The sequence below is a fragment of the Mustela putorius genome, unplaced genomic scaffold, assembly GCF_011764305.1.
Source record: "Mustela putorius furo isolate JIRA1106 unplaced genomic scaffold, ASM1176430v1.1 tig00000174_pilon_pilon_pilon, whole genome shotgun sequence".
Classification (NCBI taxonomy): Eukaryota; Metazoa; Chordata; class Mammalia; order Carnivora; family Mustelidae; genus Mustela; species Mustela putorius.
Window position 1 is genome coordinate 43594784 of NW_025421304.1, and position 21277 is coordinate 43616060.

Below are 21277 nucleotides of genomic sequence, written 5' to 3' on the forward strand. Positions count from 1 at the left end.
CCTGCTCGTCCTGCCCCCCAGCCCGGGGGACCACGGACCCTCTGACCTTTTCCAGGAGCTGGTGGTTGGACCGCCACTACACACAGCCTTTCGGATCGGCTGTGCCGTGCCTCTCTGGGTCATGCCAGCTCATTCTCTGAGCCACGGTGTGGACGGGCCACGCTTCACTTACCCATCAGCTCCTCGAGGTTAAAGCCGCTGTAGATGTCACCTGCAGGACTGTGTGTCCAAAGCTCCCTTAGAGGGACCGCCGTGAGAGGGGGCTGGGCCTCCCCACTAGCCCCACTGGGACTGAGTCCCCACTGGGAAGACCGTATCTTCAGAGCGCCTGGGCGGCGGCTTGGCCTCTGCCCTCTGTCCCTCTCCCTGTGCTCACCCGTGTGTGGTTCCCTCTCTCTCCAATGCATGCATCAATCTGGTCTTAATGACAAACATCCTGCGGTCAGGGCTTCAGCATAGGAATTCTGTGGGAACATGTCTCAGGCCATGGCATCCTTCCCCTAACCCTTCAGGCAGAGTGTGGCCCTGCTGCCCCCTTGACTTCGGACTCCTGGCCGCCAGAACCACAGTCCAGAGACAGTTTCTGTCCTGTGAAGCTCCGTCTGGGGGGCAGGTGAGGCAGCCCCAGGGACGGACACCACCAGGAAGGCGTGGTGGTTGCTACGGGTTATCCCCATTTTATGGGACCTGGCGGACCCCTCCCCGCACCTCCGGCCCCGTGCATTGTCCTTCCACACGCCGGCTGTCCCCGCACTGCACACAGGGGACGAGGCGGTCCTCTGGGCAGGTCCCACACAGCTGGCGTAGGGAAGACCGTGAAGTCAAAGGCAGAGTCCACGCGGGACCTGGTGAGGCCTGCTGGGGAGGAAAGTAGCCCCAAGGGGCCGGGGGTGACTGGGTGTGCCTCGGGGGTGGGGGGAGAGGCCTTCTTCTGCGAGCACACAGTCTGGGGGGCACTCGTGGGCCGAGGCCGTGGGACGCGGCTCTGAGGGGAGCCCGATGCACCCTGCAGGCTGGGCTCTGGCCTCCTCATCCCCTCTCGGAACCCACAGGCCCTGGTGTGCGTCTGGTGTGCGTCTGACCCACCTGCTCGCCGGGCGCCGACGTCGGGGGCTGCTCGCGACATTGCTGTCAGCTCCCCAGGGAGGCGCACCCTCCCCAGCCAGGCAGAGCTCCCTCCCAGCTGGCGAGGACAGAACCCTAGGCTGGAGGCAGAAATGCGGCATATTGGGACGTATTTCGATGTAAATATTTTCCGCCCGGAGAGTAGCTGGGAGCTGAGGTCCTGGTCCTGCTTGCCTCCTGGAAGCGGGAATCTGGGCCATATGGCTCCTGTCGCAGCTGCCTGGCTTCCTCGCACTGCGGGGAGGGGGAGTGTGCACGCCAGGCCCGTCTCCTCCTGCCGGGTTTAGCAGCCCCGGGGGGCACGGGGGGGAGGGCTGAGCTCTGACAGACCTGGTTGGGCCCTGACTTGTGCTGGCTGCCACCGTGGGTGAACCAGGTGCCTGTGGCAGGATTGTCTTCTCGGGGGAGAAAGAGGCTCAGACGTCTCCCCAGGCCACACAGAGGACCTCAGGAACACCTGCCTCCCACCCCCTCCATACAGAGCCTCCTGGCACCAGATTGGGAGACGCTTGTGAGTCCCCGGAGAGGTCAATACTCAGACTGGACAAGGGGAATGCTTCCACTCAAGAACCTTCGCTGGCTGCCCATCTCCCGTTGAAGCAAGGCTAGTGCCGCCCAGCATCCCAGGTCCGGAACACGCCATCCTCCAGCCTCGTCTCTGTGCTGGCCTCCAGGCCGTTCTTAGGATTCCCTCCCCTAAGGTGTCCAGCCCCATCCCGCTCTGCCGGGAGGATGTCCTCCCCTGAGGTCATGGAGTCCCCAGTGACCCAGCTGACAAGGCCTCAGAGGCGACTCACTGGACCGGACTGGAGTGTGCTGGCGCGGCCTCCGCCGGGGGCTGCCAGGAGGGTCGGACTGGAGTGTGCTGGCGCGGCCTCCGCCAGGGGCGGCCAGGAGGATCCTCTCCAGTTTCAGATGGGAGGCAGAGGCCCCACGAAGGGAGGTTTGGTGACCTGCCCTGGTCGCCAGGCCAGGCGCGGCAGGGCTGTCCTGCTCGGCTCTGCACGTCCTCTCCAAGGTCGGCCCCCACACGGGCGGGCCCAGGGGTTCCCAGGGAGAGCTCTGTGTTTCGATGGGACGCCCTCGGCCACCAGCAGCGGAGCCTCTGGCCAACGGTGGCTTTCTAAGCCCAGACATTTACTTCTCGGGCAGCCTGGAGGCTGGTGGGTCGGGACCGGGTACGGCCGGTCACCGACGTCCTCGGGCTCCTGGGCTCCCGCCACCCTTGCTCTGCTGTCCCTTGTGTTTGGGCGGGTCTCGCCGACCCCACGCGATGACCGTAGCTCCTGCTACCACCGCATTCAAGGAAGGAGGAAAAGGCGCCTGGGGAAAATCTCGGAACCTCCGGGCAGGGCTCCCCTTCCAGCTCATGGCTAGAGGGCCCCGGGGCTGTGCCTGAGTGCAAGGGGGGCATCCTGGGGGTCCCCGGCCTTTGGGAGAGGGTGAGCTCACCATGGGCACTGGGGAGGGGGAGGATGGGGGCACAGGGTCAGAGAAGGCAGAGGGGCAGGACCCACAAGGAGAGGTGGCATTTCCCTGAGGCTGGGCCGTGTGGGAGCTCAGCACCCAGGAGGCCGGCGGACGGCGGGTTTGTCCCAGGGCTGAGAGCGGGCTCGAGCCTGGTGGCAGGGCCCAGGCCTCAGGCACGTGGACCCTGGGCACGGAGGACACATCCTGGAATGGTGGTGGGGGGTGCGGGGGCCCGTCCTAGGACGTCACAGGGGAAGCACAAGGGCCTGGGAACGGCGTCCCTCCTTTCCTGGGCGGAGGGTCCGCAGACACGAGCCCCAAGCCCAGGGGCTTCGTGGGGGCCGTCTCCCTCCCCCGCACTGGGCTGCGGCCGGCTGGGGACGTGTGCTGTGGGAGCCCAGAGTCCCCTCTTGGAAGGTGGCTGTTCTCGCCGCCACACCAGACCCAGCGCGTCTCCTCCTGCGACGACAGAGTCCTCAGCAACGTCTTCCCCTGGGGGCGCCAGGGGCTGGCGGAGATCCGTGCGCCCTCGCGTCCACTGCTTAGCACGAGCTGGGGGCCCTAGAGAGGTTAGCTTTCGTTGTCTGCAGCCAGAATCTCAATTCTTACTTTTCAAACGAAGCATCCTGATTTCTCTAACTTCCCCTTCACGCACCGGACACTGGTGTGTGCCTGCCGGAGGGCGGGCACCTGGGGTCTCCTCCCGCCGGGGCCGCCGCTCCTGAAGCCTCGGCTGACACGCAGCTGGGGGCCGGCGACTGTTTGCCGATGGCCGGATGCTCCGGCCCAGGAAGCAGATGTGACCCGCTGTGCCTCTGTGTGCTTGTGCGCGTGCGTGTGTGCATGTGTGAGTGCGTGCGCGAGTGAGTGTGCGTGCGTGAGTGTGTGTTTGTGCGTGCGTGTGCACGCGTGTGCGGTGAGTGTGTGTGTGCACGTGTGCGTGCTGGAGGCAGGTGGGTGGGAGCCCCTCGGGCCAGACCCTCGTGCGCAGCAGTGATGGTGCAGTCGTGAGGACTGACCGGACAGGCAGGCTGACCCCTGGAGAGGCCCGTGTTCCTTCAAACAGGGGCTCCCACGGAGTGCGCAGGGTCTCCTGGGAGCAGCGGGTTGGCGAGCTGGTGAAGCCACGGCCGCACACTCAGCCCACGGTGCCCGGGGCCCTGGCTGCCCGTCTGTGATTTGAGGCCAGCTCGCTGACTGCCCGGGGCCTCAGTTTCCCCACCATCAGCCGGGATGACAAGGGGTTCTGACGGGAAGCAGGCTGTTCTCTGCAGAGCCCCGAGTGCAGGAAGAGGCCTGGCCAGGGCTGCGGCGGTCCCACTGGACGGCCTTGGCCGCAGGACACCTTCCTGGCCGGGCCCTCCGTGCCCCCCAGAGGTCACATTGCCCCCTGCTCCCATCTCAAACAGTTGCTGGGGCGGGGGGGGGGCTGTCTGCAGGATCCTGATTGGAGCTGAGAAGTCCGGGCCACATCCGGCGGCGCTATCGCGGTTCCTGGAAACTTCCCCTGGCCAGCCGAGAAGGTGGCCCCGGAGATACTGGGCACAGGGCGGGTGCTTTCCTGCCTGTGACGCGATTAAGTAACAAAAGCAGTTGCTGGTGGGAAAATCGGCTGCGACACCGGCCATCTGGCTGCCCAGGCCCTGCTCTGCCCCCTTCCGAGTTATCTCCTCGGGCCCCGCTGGCCGGCTTCTTATCACGCCCAGGACGACTGTGGGATTATGGTGTCCACAGCCTCACAAGAAGCTCCTATCGAAATCTGCAGCCTAACCCGAGGGACAGGGTGAGCGTCCTTCCCCGGGGGCACCTGCAGGGTCCCCAGCCCCCAGCAAGGGCGCACCCCCCACCCCATCCCCCCGGCTCCACCCGCCCCGCCCCAGGGCGCTGCTTCTCACACCTGCGCTCCGTATGGGTTCACAGCGGCCCTGAGTCTAACTGAATCCAAAAATATTAAACCGGGCCCATCTGTCGGCCAACTGATGAACACAGATGTGCTCCGCACCTCAGAGGCAACCGCCAGCCAGGCAAAGCTGTTGGAGTCTGCACCTGCTGCCCGCGCCCCCTCCTGCACCAGCCCCTCCAGGCCCGGGAGCCTCCCTCCGGAAGGGGCTGGCTCCTCCCCCCACCGGTGTCCCCGGATGGGACCCACAGAGAGCCCTGCCCACCAGGTGAGAGATGGAGACCCCCAGGTCCGGCTGATCCTGTTGCCCTGGGACCCCACGGTGAGCAGCAGCAGGGCCCAGCTCTTCTCAGAACAGCGGCCGGGAGCCAGGCAGGGCCACCCCAAGGCCTTCGCACCTGCCACTCACTGGGCCCGGAGCACCGTCCCCGGGGGCCACAGGGCTGCTCCCTTCGCTCCGACGAGGCTGGGACTCAACAAATGTTGCTGGTTTTGTCTCGCGTTGGGACCCACATCAACACCTGTTTGCTCTACGGAATGAACACGTCTTCTGGTCTTGTTTCAAGAGGGCACGAGGATAGACCCACGTTCCCTCCCTCCTCCCTGGGCCCTCCCTCGAGGACCAGAGGACCGCGCGGAAGCGGCGAGACCAGCCAGCAGTGATTCGGCAGTGGCCGTTGGAGGCTGGGCGGGAGCAGGAGGCACTGGGCGGGGTGGGGAGAGGGGCTGACCCCGTCGCTGGAGGAAGAGACAGCAGGGCCGCCCGGCAGATGTGACCATGGAGGCATCTGAGGCCACGTCCCGGCCGCCTTCCTCTTGAGGAAGCCTTGAGGTCACCACCTACGCGGTTCTGGGGACAGCGGAAGGGCTGGTGGCCCCAGGTGCAGGGTCTGGATGGCTGGATAGGAGTCAGGGCCTGCCTAGAGGGAGATCAGCCATCACATCTGCCAGAAGGCAGGGGGACTGGCGTCCAGGCAGGGGGAAAGCCCAGAGGGGCCCCGTCCCCTGTCCTCCGCCTTCAGCCACAGTTTTCACTGGGCATGGGTGTGCCTGGGGTCCTGCTGGTGACCCTGGGGGCTACATCCTTGGAGACGCTTCCTTCCCTCCCTGAAGCCAGGGTCCCCAGGCGCAGCTTCCTCAATCCTGGCCCGGCTCCGTGTTCAGTCCAAGGCATCGGGCCCGGGGGCTGAGATGTGGGGCCAGAGTCCTGGGGCTGTGTCCTCTGCCATGGTGGGCGCTCTCGCAGACCTCAAGGAGTGGCGGGAGCCAGGGGGCCCCTTGGAGACCGCATCCTCGTCCGTCGGCTGGGAATCTCGTGAATGAACAGGCATCATGTGTTTTCATCCAGTAATCGTCTGCACCCTGTCTTGCTCCCGGCTTACATGTGACTTGCGAATGGGTGTGCACACGCACTCTGCGTGCCTGGCCCTGCCTCTCACCTTCTACGGGGAAACAAGCCCCTGGGGCCACCCCGTGTGCACCGTGGGCCCGCAGCCCCTCACGGCTCCCCTGCGGCTCCTTCCTGCCTGACGCGCCTTCCTGAGAGTCTCTGAGCTCCGTCTCCCCATTCCCGGGCTGTCCAGTCCTCACCATCATGAGTGGCTGCTAGCGTGTCCCGGCCTGTGTGGGCTCCCCGGGCTCTGCTCTGGGGAAGGGTACGGGGCGGGGGGTGGAACCAGCAGGCGGGTTCCTCCTGTGGCCCCTCTCGCGGCCCCTGCTGGCTTGCGGGCATCTTCCACGTCCTGGGCTGGTAGACCCGTCACCCTCCTCCGCCTCTGTCTCGGGCCGCGTCTTCCCGCCTGTGCGTCTGTCTCTGTGTCCAAATCCCCCTTTCCCTGAGGACCCCCGGCCTACTGGGTTAGGACGCCCCGATGACGTCATCTTAATGAATCCCATCTGGGATGACACTACTTCCAAGTAAGGTCACTTTTCCGAATAGGAGAGGTCAGGGCCTCAACACGGATTTAGAGGGCGGGTGCTGGGGGGGAGGCCTGGGGGGGCAGCAGTGGCGGGGGCGGGGCTTGTTGTGGCCCCGCCCCACTGGGTACCACGGCTCCTCCCTCAGCGGCAGGACCTCAGCTTTGGAACTCAGGCAGGGGAGCATCACTAGCTGGAGGGAGGACGGCTGCACCCCTGCATCGCCCCCTGCACCGCCCCCTGCACCGCCCCCTGCACCGCCCCCTGCACCGCCCTCAGCAGCACTCCCTACACCGCCCCCTGCACCGCCCCCTGCACTACCCCCCTGCACCACCCCCTGCACCGCCCCCTGCACCGTCCTCAGCACCGCCCCCTGCACCGCCCCCTGTACCGCCCCCTGCACCGCCCCCTGCACTGCCCTCAGCACTGCCCCCTGCACCGCCCCCTGCACCGCCCCCTGCACTGCCCTCAGCACTGCCCCCTGCACCGCCCCTGCGCCTCTGCGGGGCGGCTCACCTCCGCTGCCCCGGACCCAGCACTAGGCCCGCTGGCGATGCAGTCACAGGGAGTTGTGGCCAGGAGCCGGGAGAGGGACAGGGGCGCGAGCTTGGTGCTCCCATGTGGCTGGATGGCACGGAGCAGCGGGCATAGGAGGAGGGGACAGAGCTCATGCGGGGGCGGGACCATGCAAGGGTGAGGCCGGGCCGGGCGGGGTCACTGGTGAAGCTGGGACGGGGCAGCTGTGGGCAAGTGTCCCAGGAGAGCCGGGGGTGTCCTGGGCCTGGTGGGGCCCGGGAGGGGAGAGGCTGGCCTGCAGCATGGTCAGGTGGAGCACAGGCGGGAGGAGTGTGTGAGGCTAGGGGGAGGGTTAGCTCCCTCTGCATCTCCCGTTTGGTTGGAGATGGTCTCCTCTGGGCAAGATGGACCTGTAGGGCCAAGCTTGAAGCTGGTGGACTGACGGGACACGTATCAGACGCTGCCGGTGAGTAGGAAGAGACCCAGGGACCCAGGGACCCAGTCCTGGACCATTCTAAGGTCTGTGGGGCAGAGGAGGGCTCAGGGAGAGAAGGGGCCACAGGCAGGTGGTTGAGGACAGGGCCGGCAGTGTGCCCTTGCTGGCCTGGTGGCCTTGTGGCCGGGCTGGGCTCTCCGTGGAGGGGGGGCTCCCACCTGCCAAGGCTTCCCCTCGCTGGACCTGAGCCCGTGCCGCAGCTCTGAAACCTTGCATCCTGACTGAAGAGTCGGCTCTAAAAATAGGAGCCACCTGGGGGAGAGACAGGTGGGAAGCCTTCCCAGGGCCGCCAGCATCCGGCCCGCAGCCAGCTGGCCTGGCTCTTCCCGAGGCCGACAGAGGCCAGACAAGCTGTGGCTCACTCTCCCGCGGCCTGCTGCCTCCTGCGGAGTCCCCAGCAGAGAGCAGGCCGGCCACTTGGCCTGCCACCCCTGGGGGAAGCCAGCCTGCCCCCTTCTGTGCACACCTCAAGGACCTCACTGCCGGGGCCACCGAGCCTCATGCCGGCTTTCCATTCCCTGCTTGCCTTTGCAGGTCCATGTCCCCCTCCGGAGAGCGCCTGCTCCGGGGGCCGAGTGCGGCTCTGGGGCGCTACTGTACCGTGGGCCGGGGCAGCTGGGCTCCGGGCGTGTGTCCTCCTCGCTGTTCCCGGCCTGCTGGCCTCCCTCCCCTTGGCTCTGCGCGGGGACCCTCTCTCCCCCCACACCACCCCACACCTCCTCCCTGGGGGCCTTCCCCAGGGGCAGGGGATATGTCTCCCACGAGTCACTCCCCGACCTCCCCAATGGTGAGGCCACTCCTCGCCCCTGCCACCCCTGGGGAGGGGGATGCCTCCCGCCCTGTCCTGTCAGGTGGGCCACGCAGAATTTCGGCCAGTGCGGTGTGGTGGGGCTGAGGTTTGCTGTGGGAGCAGCAGCTTTGGGGGTGTCAAGGGGGTTCTTCTCTGACCCAGAATGAGAACCGCCACAGCCAGCCTGTGCCAGCCCACACGGCTGTGAGTGTGTGTGTTTGGTTCGAAGCCACAGGTCGGGGCGTTGGTTATGGTGGCAAAGCTCGGGGCCACACCAAGCAGCCTCAGCTTCCCGCGTTCGAAGTCCCAGACAGCTGGGGACTCAAGCTCGCAGCTCAGCGGGAGGGAGCCCCTAGGCAAGCCCTTGCCTCTCTCTGGGCAGGACGCAGAACACCTCGTCACCGTCACCGGGCTCCTCCTCGAATCAGTTCTCCCCGCCCCCAACCCAATCCCCCACCTGATTTCTCTCCTACCCAGAGAAGCCTCACAGGGACAGGACCCTGCGGGGCACCTCCGTGCCTGGCTTCCGCAGCCCCTCCCGGAGATCTTGGGGTACGTCTGCGCTGGGGTCCCCGCCTCAGCGCGCGGACCCCCTCCTCTGCCCACACACTGTGGGGCGTGGCGGGCGGCGTGGCGGGTGTGGGGCGACGGCAGGTAGGTGACCACGAATCCTCGTGCGAGAGGCCTTTGGGAGCGCACGGTCTCCCTCCTTCCGGAAGCAGCCCCGCGGGGGACTTGCTGGCCACGGACCCACGTGCTTCCTGTCCGAGGTCGCGTCCAGATAGTTCCCCAAGTACTTGCCTCAGCTTCAGGTGCCCGCGAACCCAGCGTGGGCTTTGCTTTTAATGAAATCCTCTTATTCTTGCTCCCAGAGCAAATGCGTTTGTGTGCGAACGGAGGACTCTCGGCCGGCCGCCTGCCTCCCGTTCCTCCCCGAAGTCACGTGCCGTTGGCTCCCACAGACTGGTCCAGGACCCACTTCCTGTGCTAAGGGGCTCTGGGGGAGACCCCGTTTACCAGGTGTGACACCCCAGGCCAGCCCTGAGGGGGGCCTCCTTCGTCACAGCCTGACCTGGGCTCGGGTGTCCGAGTTCCGTGCACCGACAGGGCCGTCCGGGCCACACGGTCTGGGCTGCGGCGCCCACTGTGCCAGTGTCCTGAGGCCCACGGGCTGCAGCTGGAAACCACAGATGCCTCTTCTTGGTCCACAGACGGGAGGTGTTGGTGGCCCCTGTGAGCTCTCTTGGGGACCTGGTCTGGGCTCTGGCCCCAGAGACAGAGAGCTTGGGTTGACCCAAAGGATGTTTGCAGGGGAATCATGAGGCCTGTTGGCCCCAGGGCAAAACTGCGGGACTGGCGTGTGGCCCTGTCTTGCTGCCCAGGGTGGGAGGGAAGTTGGAATCATCTGGAGGTGTGGTTTGGCTCCTGGGAGTGGGGCAGAGAGGTGATAGTACCAAAGGTATTAGCCAGGGAGGTTCCTGGATCAGACCAGGTGAGGGGGAAGGGCAGTGTGGCTGGCCCTTGCTGTGCTGGGTGAGTGGGCTCTGAGGAGGCTGGGAGGGCACGGGTGGCCTGGGGGTCTGCTAGAACAGAACACCCCAAGTCCCATGAGGTTAAGCAGGGCTAGAGGCTGCTCCTGGCTGGAGGGAGAGAGCAGTGGCCCCTGCCAGCTTCTGCTCACCACGGTGGGGGGGGGGCACGTCCTGGGGGAGCAAGAGGGGGAGGAAGGGCGAGGGGCTGTTCGGAGGCGGTTCTGGGGTGGGGGAGCTGTAAGTGCAGTTTGAACAGACCCGAGAGCACAAGGACCCTCTGTGACCCGGGGCTTCTCACCGGTGCCTAACGGCTTCTACCTTGGAGGGGCCGGGCCTTTTCCTGGGAGCACGAGGGCCGCCCACACTGGCCCTGTCTCGTCCTGGCTGACCTCAGTCTTCCTGGCCGCAGACGGTCCACTGTGCACTGTGTGGGGTGGGCAGCCCCGGGGGCTGGAAGGACACGCTGGTGGGCTGCAGGGGCCTGGGTCTGGCCGTGGCATCACCAGCCTGTGGGACCTGGCTGTCCTTGGGCCTCTCCAGCAACCAGCTCTGCTGAGTCTTGTCCTGGCCCCCAGGGGGCAGTGCCCTACTGGTGTGGGGGCCATGTATGGGGAGGGAGGAGCTGGGCGGGGGCAGCTTTCTCAGACCCCTGTGGCGAGCTTCCCAGGGGCCCTGTGGGATAATCTGGAAACTTCCCTTGCCTCAGGGACACCGTGGTCCCAGCCTGCCCCACGTCCCCTGTGTCCCTCCCTTCCCGCCCCAGGGCTTCTCTCCTGCCTCCCCACCCCCCAGTCCGTCACAGGAGGCCCCTGACGAGGCTCCAGTTGTGCCTCCCCCTGGCTCCCGGGGCCCAAGTGGTCTGCTCAGGCGGCTGGCGGGTCTGCCAGCATCTCCCGGCGAAGCCATGTGTCCAGCTCTGACCCTCCCTGCTTAGTGACAGAAACCACGCTGGCCCACACCAGCTGCCGGCCTTTCTGTTCTCCAGTGTGAATTCTGGAAAACCACACATTCCAAATGGCGCGCGGGTTGTCGGATCTCCTCTCTTTAGAGCTCCTCTGTCCCCAGCCCCTCCTGCAGTGGCCTCTGGTGACCCCACTCTATGTAAGGGCAGCTCCCGCTGTGTCCTGCAAACACGGGACGGCTGAGTCCCTGGGTCCGTGGGGGAGACCCCCGTGCTAGTGCAGGTGGGGGTCCTGGCACAGTCAGGGAGATGCTGGGGTAAGAGGAGGCCACGCCCGAGGCAGCTCACTCCTCAGCATCTCCAGGGAGCAGCCGGAAACCAGGGAGGCATCGCCCAGCCCAGCCACAAGGGGCTGGAGGATGTGGGGGCGCGGGGGGTTGGGAGAAGCACGGCTGTCCTGCTGCTTTGGGTTCCTGAGCCCAGCGCCCGGGAAGACTTCTGTGCCCGGGTTCCCACACACCTGCCATCCCGGGTGGTGGGGCCGGAGACCCCATCGGGGCTCTCTCACTCGTTCAACTAACATTTGCGGAGCCTCTTCGTGGTGGCAGGTGCCAGGCCTGCTGCCGTGGACTTGCAGGGAGCCGGGGAGGGGGGTCGGCGTGGTGGGGACGGTGTGAGTGCCCAGAGCCACGGAAGCTCACGGCCGCAGAGCAAAGCCGGGCTGAGATGGCGGGAAGCTCCCCCCTCCCAGCTCGGGGGGCTGGAGCCCGCAACCCCGGCAGGGACACACACCCTGTCGGAGGCTCCGGGGAGCGGTCCTTCTGGGGGCCTGGCGAATCTGGGTTTGTGGCTGCATCCTTCCCACTGCCCCCATCCCCGTGTGGCCTCTCCCGCCTGAATCTGTCTCTCACGGAGACTTGAGCGGCTGGATTCAGGCCGCCCCAACCTAGGACGCTGTCATCCTGAGGCTCCATGTGATCACATCTGCAAAGACCCCCTTTTTTAACAAGGGCACTTCCACAGGTTCCGGGGTCAGGACGTGGACCTATTTTGGGCGAGACCCTGCTCAGCCCCGTTCAAGGGCACTGATGACGGTAAGCCGGGCCCGGGGAGGCCCGGCGCCCGTCCGGCCTGCGGCACACACACTGCCCCGGCGGTCACTGCCCGGCAGAGGCGGGGCGGAGTCAGCGAGGTGAACGGCTGCTGGCAGTGCGGTCCTCCGGGCCAGCTCCGTCCCAGGCACAGACGTGTCTCTGACGGCCGGGCCGCTCAGCAGTCCCCCTCGGTCACGAGTCACCGGCGTGGAGCAAGGTGACGGTGACTGATAACCCTGTGGAAGCTGGGCTTCCTCGCCTGGGCAGTGGAGATAGCCACGTCTCCCCCAGATCCGTGCCGACGGCCGAGGGGAAGGAGGCTGGCCTGGGTGGTCCCCCACCCGCGCAGGCTCCCCAGGCTGCGAGGATCTGGCCAAGGGCTGTGCACCTGCAGAGCCGTGGGACAAGATAGGGCACATGAGCCAGGGATGGAGCCCCTGGCCCCCTTCCTCACCCAGCCAACCCCTGCCCCCAGGCTGGCCAAGGGGCAGGGGCGGTGGGAAGACGTAGGCAACCCAAGAAAACGCTCCCTCAAAGACATGAAAATGAAGTCAATAAAAGAGATAAAAATGGAAATATCAAGACAGCAACTTCTCTTCTGATTACAAAGCAGGCGGCGGGGGGGTGGCGCAGGCCCGCAGAAGCAGCTGCGCGGCCGGCCCGGCCTGATAAGGGAGAGGCCGCCTGGGCCCGTGAGATAAAGCCGCCTCCAGCCCCGCCGTCAGCACGCCGCCGCCGCCGCCACGCGACTGGGGCTCCAGATAGAACACGGGCCCCCCGTGCGGCCGAGACCTTATTAATCTGCTCACAGGCATTTAAGTGCCGTGGAAGATGCGGAGTGGGGGGCGGGGAGCGGCCGCCAAGAGCTTGACGCTTCCTCACTTTCTTGCCCGCCTGCCCCTCTCCCTGGCCATTGTCTCCCTCTGGTTTCTCTTGGAGGGATGCCCGGCCGGCCGAGGGACCTGGAGGGGAGAGCAGGTCCAGACCGGCTGCCGATGGAGGGAGGGACCCCGCGGAGGTCACACCTGCTGGGGGAGGCAGGCCAGCTGCAGCCCCTGCAGGCCTCAGGGGCCACAGTGAGTCTGGAAGGAAATGGCTGGGCATCAGCTCCCCGGGCTCTGCCATGTGCAGGGCTGGGGGCGGCGGGGCAGCCTCACCCTCTGCGTCTGTGGTGGGGGGTGTGGCCTTGTCCTGCTGGGCTGGCAGCCCGCTGGCAGAGACAAAGGCTGAGCACACAACCATACAAACAAATTTACAATTACGGGAAAGGGACGGTTAAGGGCCGTGTTGGGCAGAGAGGCGGGTGGTGGGGGGGAGGAAGAGAAGCTGTCCACACCCCTCTCCTGCTCAGACCCCTCCGTGCCTCCTGTCTCCCGAGTGAAAATCTCAAGACTCTCAGAGGCTCCAACCTTCTTTCCTCATCTTCCATGGGCTTGTTTGTTTTCAATGCACAGGGCCTTTGCACGTGCTGGATGGCCTCTCAGGGGCCCTCTTCCTCCAGATGTCTACCTCCCTCACTTCCTTTGAGACTTTGTCACATGTCACCTCCACAGAGAGGCCTTTGTTTTTTTTTGGTGGACGAGGGAGGAACAGAGGGAGAGAGAGACTCTCAAGCAAGCTCCCTGCTGAGGGCAGTGCTCCTCTCGGGGCTCGATCGCACGACCTTGAGATCCTGACCCGAGCCAAAACCAAGAGTCAGACGCTTACCGACTGCACCCCAGCACACTGACCAATCCCGCACCCACGCACACAGCTCGTGCTCAGCTCCACGCTCCCCAGAGGCAGGCTCACAGGTGGGCTCCGGCAGCCAGGAAAAGAGATGGGACAGGCGGGCGATCGCCCCGGTGTCACGCGTGGAAAAGCAAGGGGAAGGACACGGCAGAGCACCACGGCTCCTCCAGCCCAGGTTGGGTCCCAGTTGGAGTGGGAACTTGCGTGGACAAGGCGGCCTCCTCACTGGGACCTCTGAGCCCGGACACGGAAGCCGCTCTGTGCACCGCTCCGTGCACGGCTTTCCTGAGGCCGCTCCCCACCCTGCCCTGTCACCGCTTTCCTGGCTCCTGCTTCTCTGCGTGCTACTGTTCTCTGGATTCTTCCATCAAGCCTTACCTTAGCCAGGTTTCTGTGGGGATGGACCCAGGGGAGAGGGAGCTCCCCTTTTCCCAACAGAAGATACGAAGTCCTCCATCAGGAGCAGGGCGTTGGAGGGGCTGCTGCGCCCGGCTCTGACCCTGGGTGCTCTTCTTCAGGTGGGGCCCCGCCACTGTCCGAGATTGACTTTGTGGGTCAGGGCCAATATTTTTTAAACTATGAGGATGCGTTGAATATGGAAAAAGTGAACGCTGCGTGTCAAACAGCGTTTGGGTTTGGGGATGCACACGAGTCACGGATGGCCGGCTCTCTCGCGGCCCGCCATGCTCTCTGCCTCTGCTTTACACACGGTCCTGTGCTCTGTGTGCACGGTGGCCCTGGGAGGTGGCATTCTTGTCACCTGCGTTCTGCAGCTAAGGAAACAGAGGCACAGGGCATCACCTGCCCCCCGCCAGCTGGGACTCTGGAGTTAGCAGAGCAGGTGTGTGTGCCCCCTGGTCTGGGCAGTCCCCTCTCCCCTCTGAGCCTCTGTTTCTTCATCTGTAAACGGACATAATGCTGGGGGCTTCCCTACAAGGACAGTGTGCGGTGCCAGCAGGACAGCCCTCAGGAGATGGAGGCGGACCCTGCTGTCAGGCCCTCGTGCGGCACCTCCCTGCTCCCCGGCTGCCTCGGGCCTCACCTCATCCTCACTGAGCCAAGACAGGCAAGCACAGACGACAGGAAGTGTCCAGAGCACGAAGAGGAGGCCTGGGAACGCACAGGGGGCCTAAGAAGGGCCAAAGTCTCAGTTCTAATTCTTGAGGCACATGTTGGAGCCTTCCAGAGTCTTCTGGATGTGCCAGACCCTGCACGTCAGGGCTGTGGCCCTCTGGCCCACAGTGGCCAGCGTCTCCCAGCATCTGTCCTCGTGGTCTTTGTCTCCTGGTAGGCCGGCGCCACCAGATTTCCTCCCTTGAGGCCAGGCTGCCACTGCACCTGGCTTTACTCACGCGCGAACGCCCGGTCCCCCGGTGCAGAGCGCCTCGTCTGCAGGAAAGCTCTGCACGAATACAGCGGCCGTTCAGGGAAACGTACATACATGAGAACTGTAATAGGAAGGTCTGGAGAGTGGGCGCCCAATGGCACACAGGGACCCTTGGCCGAGGCACTTGCCTCTCCCCTCTTCCTGGCCACAGGCTTCCACCTTTGCAGCCAGGCCGGCCATGGGCTGGTTCTGGGTGGCTGAGATGGCTCACGGAGGCTCAGGGACAGGCCCAGCTCCTTCATAACGCGTAGTTCTGACGGGAAGGTGGCCTCAGCGTGAACGTATCAAGTTCGGTGGCTCCTCCTTGTTCTAGCTGTGGGACCCTGGGCAGGGCATTCCTTGCTCCAAATCTCAGTGTCCTCTGCAAACTGGGCACAAGAGCGTTGCCCTCCCAGCCCATTATGAAGACTGAATGAGCGCAGCAAGCCAGGCACACAGGCGTCACACACCTGTTGCTGTTGTGACCACAGCCCCATTGCACCGGGCAAGCCTGCCCAGGGGATGAACAAATGAATAGAGTCGTGGTCCATGAGGCCCAGGTAGGTGAGAGGCTGGGGGCGGAGCCCCCCCCCCCCCCCCCCCCCCCCCCCCGGGCAGGGCTGCGCCTCTGTCCGCAGTGCTGAACCCAGGCATCCGTCCTTCTCCCCCAGCCTGAGCCAGGTGAGCGGGAAGAGAGATGCTGAGAAACACACACAGAGACAGAGCCATGGGCTGGACCTCGGACCCGGCGGCGCTTCTACCCACACATCCGCGGGAGAGAAGAGGAACTTCTGTTTGGTCCTGCTTTCGCAGGAGGACACTGATCCTACGGCTATTGGCCACCGTTTCCTTCCCACGTGCTCCGCCTGTGGGTCCCTGAGCAGGTCTGCGCAGGTGTCCACCAGAGCTCAGCCAGAGGAGGGCTGTCTGTGGGCGTGTGTGCGCGCGCGTGTGTGTGGATTTGTTGCAACCATCGACCACACAGTCGATGTAGCAGTCAGGCGCCCGGCTACGCGCTTTGGTGGGGCTGCTCTGACGCCGGAAGAGAAGGTGCTATGAAGCGGGAAAGCGGGCAGGCAGTGCCCAGCAGGAGCCAGAGCCCCACGACAGCCCCGAGTGACTCTCGTTGTGCCGAGGACCTGGGGGCTGGGGCGTTCTGCAGATGCTGGGCTGCAACGGAGGAACAGGATACGCTCCCCCCACGCCAGGTCAGAGCTGGTGAACAAGGGTGGGGGGCTGTGGCACAGTGGCAGGCCTGGCCACATGCCACAGGTGACTCCACAGACCAGGGACAACTCGTAGCTTCCCCTCCAAATCCCCCCCCCCCCGGGCTCTCCCTCTGGGACCTCTACATCCAAAACCCACAGGAAGGGTACTTGGAGAAATGCAGCCCGGCCTGCAGGCTGACATGACATAAGGCGGCCATTTCGAGGAGGTGACAGGTAGCCAGGGCCTGGCGGGCCGGCCGTGGTTTGAGGTCAGTCCTCTTGGGTCAGAGCAGGGGTTCACCTGGGCACCAAGCTTGTATCTTGGCTAATCATCCTTGGGATGGGAACTGCCAACCCGTGTGGTGGACTGCTCCCCTCGGAGGGCAGGCCTAGGCTCCCCCCACCTGCGGGTCCTGGCAGCCCCAGCCCAGTACAGGGAGACCACCTGCCTCCGGGGCCCACTGTGGCAAGTGGAGCTAAGCTGCTTCTTGCTCATCCGCCCGTGTGAGAAGTCTGCTGGCTCCTCCCGATGCCAGGAAGGACAGAGCCTATGGGACCATGGCCCACTCGGGTATGGGTGCTGGGATGAACCCCAGCAAACATCCTCCTCAGGTCCAGAGGCAAAAGAACTTGGAATTAGAAATGGTGACCTATTCATTTTTCTCCACCAGCATTCAGGGCCTACTGTGTGCCAGGGAAGCGCAGACATGAAGAAACAGCCCAGAGCGCAGGGCCCACATGTCGTGAGGAAAGACGGACGCGGTCAGTAGCTATCGCACATCGTTCTCACAGCCTGATGGTGCCTTAGAAATCCAGTGTGGCCAACAGGGGCTGTCCCCATGCCCATGGTCCCTGCTCAGAATGCTGTGTCAAGAAAGGTTCTGGTGTTGTGTGTGAGACCATCTGCAAAGAAAACTGGGACCGGTTGGTCTGGGCTGCCTTACACAGCGTACTAGGAACAGCGTGGGGGTGCCAGGTATGGACGCCTTACGGGAAACTAAGGTCCAGAAAGTTGCAATGGCTTGGGCAGGGTTCTGGGACAAGTCATCTGTAGGACGGAGGCCATGCCCTGCTCTGTCCTACTCTGGATTCTGCCTAAGACATCACCGTGTATTCCAGAGCGAGCTAGACACAGGGAGGAATGGAGTTGGGTTGGTGGGGTTGGTGTCCTTGGGTGATTCTGTGACCCTGGAAGGGGCCCCGCCCGCCAGCAAGGCTGGATGCAGAATGGTGCAGACCCAAAGACTCCTGCAGTGCCCCGCCCTCGCCCACTTCTACCTGGCGCCTTGCCCTCAACGCTGCCAACCATCTCCCCGAGACTAAGTGGCTCAAGTAGACCTTTAACTGCCCATACCGCACCCCGGGCTGCCCTCCTGAGAGTGGTTCAGCCATTCCCAGAAGCACCTAATGGCAGGAATGCCCAGAAAAGGCACTGGAGGAAACACACAGAGAGGCTGTCCCTGGGGAAAGGGCTTGGTCCCGAGTGGTCCAGTGTAGGTCCTGAATGCAAGTAGGCAACCAGGACTCAGTCCTTGTCCCGCATCAAGGAGAGGAGAGATTTGCAGAACTGTGGTCCTAGGTCATCTTTCCTCTGTCTTGGGCACACATGGCTAAGATCACTCTGTCCAAGACTGGGTGCGGGAATTTTGTGGTAGAAAGTGTACCAGTTTAGGAGGTTAAGCCTCTACTTTTTTCTCATGGACACAAAGTACTCATTCCCCCCCATTCACCCCCCACCCCCTGCCCCCCAGCCAGCCACCCACAGGACCATCCATCCATCCATCCATCCACACATCCGCAGAGGTCATGTCACGTCCCCAGACGCTGTACCGGCCTTTGGGAACTACAGCAACAAACGGCACCCTGTCTACCCTCGAGCTTCCGGTGTAAGGTAAGGCTCCAGGCAAGGGTGCGCTCGTCCTGGGCATTGCGTAAGGGCCCCCCGCGGCGCAGGCAGGAAGCAGTCCCTCCGTGTGCGCCCTTTCCCATCTCTCATTTAAGTGACTCCCTCTGTTTCTCCGTTTTGCCATGCCCAGCGCGGTGCCCAGCCGCGTCTTTCTGCCGGGGGCCGTGACCAAGGGGCCCCGTGGGAGGTTCAGCTGCGTGAGCAAATGGCGCGGCAGCTCGGACAAGCCTGCTAGCTGGCCCGGAGGACACAGGGTGCTTAGAGAGTTAAGAGGTCTTCTCGGGGGAGGCGAGGGTTCATTTGGGTCTTGGAAGAAGAGAAGTTGCAGAGGACACCACGAGGGCAGGACGGGTGCAGGAGGACGGGGTGTAAGCTGCCGCACGGCAGGACCCGAGAACAGGGAGGCGGCGGGCTATGAGGGTTGGAGCAGGGATGCAGGAGGAGGGGCGGGCAGGGGCGAGGTTGGTACGGCCTTGGATGTGGGTAAGCCAGGCAGCCTTAACTCCGTCCCGGGGGCAACGGGGGCTGCTGAAGGAGGCAACGGAGCTAGAGCTCCTCGAGGACGGTGTATGTGTGGTTCTGAGGGTCTGGGGGGAGGGGACGCTGGCACGCGGGGGCGGGAAGGGCATCCAGCTAAGCACAGGACTCGGGCTGCCTGCAGCGGCCGCGCGTCGGTTAACACTTGCTGCACAACAAGCACCCCGAATCTCAGTGGCCAGAAGGAACGGTGATCTACTTCTCACGACTGCGAGTGGTCTGTTTCTGTGTACGCATCTGCTCATGCAGCAGATCTTTGGTCTGGATAGGCCCCAGAGGCCTCACTCCCGGGCCTGGCTGTTGGTGCCAGAGGTGCCCCGAGGCCTCCAGGAGCTGGACCCGTCTCCTTCCTGGTGTTCTCCGAGTGGTACTCCATGAGAGTGAAGTGGTGGCCTGTGGCCTATTAGGGTCCAGGCTCCAAACTCAAACGACATCACTTCTGCCACATCCTATTGGCTAAAGCAAGTCCGAAGCTCACACAGGCTCCGCAGCCCGGGTGCCTCCTGCTCTCCAATCCTGCCAAGTCCTGTGCAGCCACATCTGCGGGATGGGGTGTCCCGGGGATGGAGCCGTGTCCGGGACGCGCTCACCTGTGTTTAAGAACGCCTGCTGTGGGGGACCTCAGGAAGAGAAGGGGGCGGGTAGAGGCGCCTGCACAGGTGCAGGCACGTGTAAGATCCAGACACACCGAGGAGGGCTGCAAGAGGACGGGGACGGGCTGAAGCAGCAAGAGACTCTGGATATGATTCTGAGCGGAACGGGGAAGGCTCTAGAAGGGCAGAAGGCGGAGGACAGTTAGGAGCTAGCCAGGGGGGTGCTGGGGGCGCGTGAGCTTGTGGGGAGTTGGGGGGACCGTGAGGATGAGGGCAAAGCCGTGCGGGGGGCAGGTGGGCCTGGGGCACCCGTCTGCTTGGCCCAGGGAGGACCTCAGGCAGCCCCAGCTCTGGCCTCACCCCCAGTTTCCATCTTTAGTGCCCAGCCAGGGGGCCTTCCCCATGTCCCAAGAGACCCTCAGCGGGACCATGACCCCACAGCCACCTGGCTCTGTCTCTTCACCCCCACCCAGGCCAAGCCTCCAGCCCAGAGAAGAGTGAGGAGAGGAGAGGTCCTCCGATCAAGAAACCACTGGGGAAAGCTTTTAAAAATGCAATTAAATAGAAAATAATTAAACCCAATTAAACATCAGCCACGGGGGAGTTCTGGGGGCTTCCCTGTGAAAGCCCAGGCTGCCTCCACGCTGTCTTGGCAACCCTCCCCGTGCTGATGAGTGGGGCTTTTAAGGTGCAACGAAGAAGGCCAGGCACCCCCCAAGACCCTCAGGGCCCAGACACTGCGCCCCTTGGACCCGCCATCCTTCCCCACCCCCAGAGCTCCCCCAGGCCCGCTCCCTTCGTCCTTTGGGCTGCCTGGTGAGTCTCACTCTTGCCAAACGCCAAATGCCCTCAGTCAGGGCTGCCACCAACCCACCCAGGCCCTTCTCCACGCGACCTGCCGGCTCCAGCCTGTCCCGGATGGTGGACTTTGGACTGAATTTACAGCAAACCCAGGCCATCGTGGGGGCTGGTGGATGTGGTCCAGTGACGCTAGACAGTAGGCCTGGCCCAAGGCTGCACAGAGAGCCTGAGGCAGGGGGACGGAGTGTGGTGGAGGGTTCTTGGGCCAGAATGTGGGGGGATGTGAGGGGGGGACGGGTTTGCTGGGACGGGCTTCCTCCCCTGAAGCATCCATTATCATGTGTGGCCACAGCTGCTGCCCAGTGGGGACTGAATTCTGGGCTGACCGTCCCCTGAGGCTATCTCTCCAGGATCCAGCGCCAAGCAGCTGTGTCGGTGAGACTGCGTTGCTCAGGGCTGTCAGCAGAACAGGCCTTGGGAGGAGCAGCTCTGCCAGTCACCCGCACTCTGTCCAGGAGCAGCTCCTAGTCCTTGGGGCTCGGATGGAAATGCCATAGAGGGGACTAAGGGAGCCTGTCTGCCCCCAGGTAGTGTTCCAAGGTCATCACTGGCCAGAAATTCCCTTCTTGGAGGGAGGCAGTGTCTGGAAAAAGCATCCTTTCTATTAAACAAAAAAATAATGTTAAATGGAGATGAAGAGCAGACAGCAAGGACAAAAGAGCCAACAACCTGCCCTCCAGGAAACCCATCGAAATGTCCCCTCTGTTCCCGACCCCCGGGGGCCTCAGAGTCCCCACATCTCCCAGAGACAGCTGTGCACAGGCAAGAACCTGGGTGACTGCGTGGTGTCACAGGATACTCACCTGAGTGTGTGTGCAAGTCACCTGCCAACGAGCGTGTCTGTGCCTTCCATCCCGTCCCCGCCTCTAGGGCAGCAGTTGACAGCACTGTGCGTCCCGGCTGTCGCCTGAATTGCAATCACCCAGGGAAAGAAGTCCAGCCCCATCCCAGAGATCCTGAGCCCACTCAGGAGGTATCTGGGCAGCAATCTTCCCATTTTTGTCCTCAGATGGTTTTAGTATTCAGCCAGTGCTGAAAACCCCGGCTAGAATCCAGTGCAAAGCCTTGCCGCTTTTCCCGGTCTGTTTCTAGAATTCTCTTGAACATTGAACTTTCTGTTTTTGTTTGTATTTTTTTTAAAGATTTTATTTATTTATTTGAGAGAGAGAGAGAGCATGAGAGGGGAGGCCAGAGGGAGAAGCAGGCTCCCCCGGGAGCTGGGAGCCCCATGTGGGTGGGACTCAATCCCGGGGCTTACCCAACAGCGCCACCCAGGCACCCTTTTCCATTGAGTCTAAGCCGTAGTCATTCCTCAGCCGGCATGAGCGATGCCA

General features: G+C 63.9%; 1 long non-coding RNA gene across 1 annotated transcript; it reads left to right on the top strand.

The window, feature by feature from the left end:
* The first annotated feature begins 6864 nt into the window (after positions 1–6864).
* LOC123391009 lies at positions 6865–21019 on the top strand. The gene is made up of 4 exons (XR_006605647.1): positions 6865–7394; positions 16718–17022; positions 17798–17937; positions 20236–21019. It is a non-coding gene; the product is annotated as an uncharacterized LOC123391009 (long non-coding RNA).
* Positions 21020–21277: the final 258 nt, after the last annotated feature.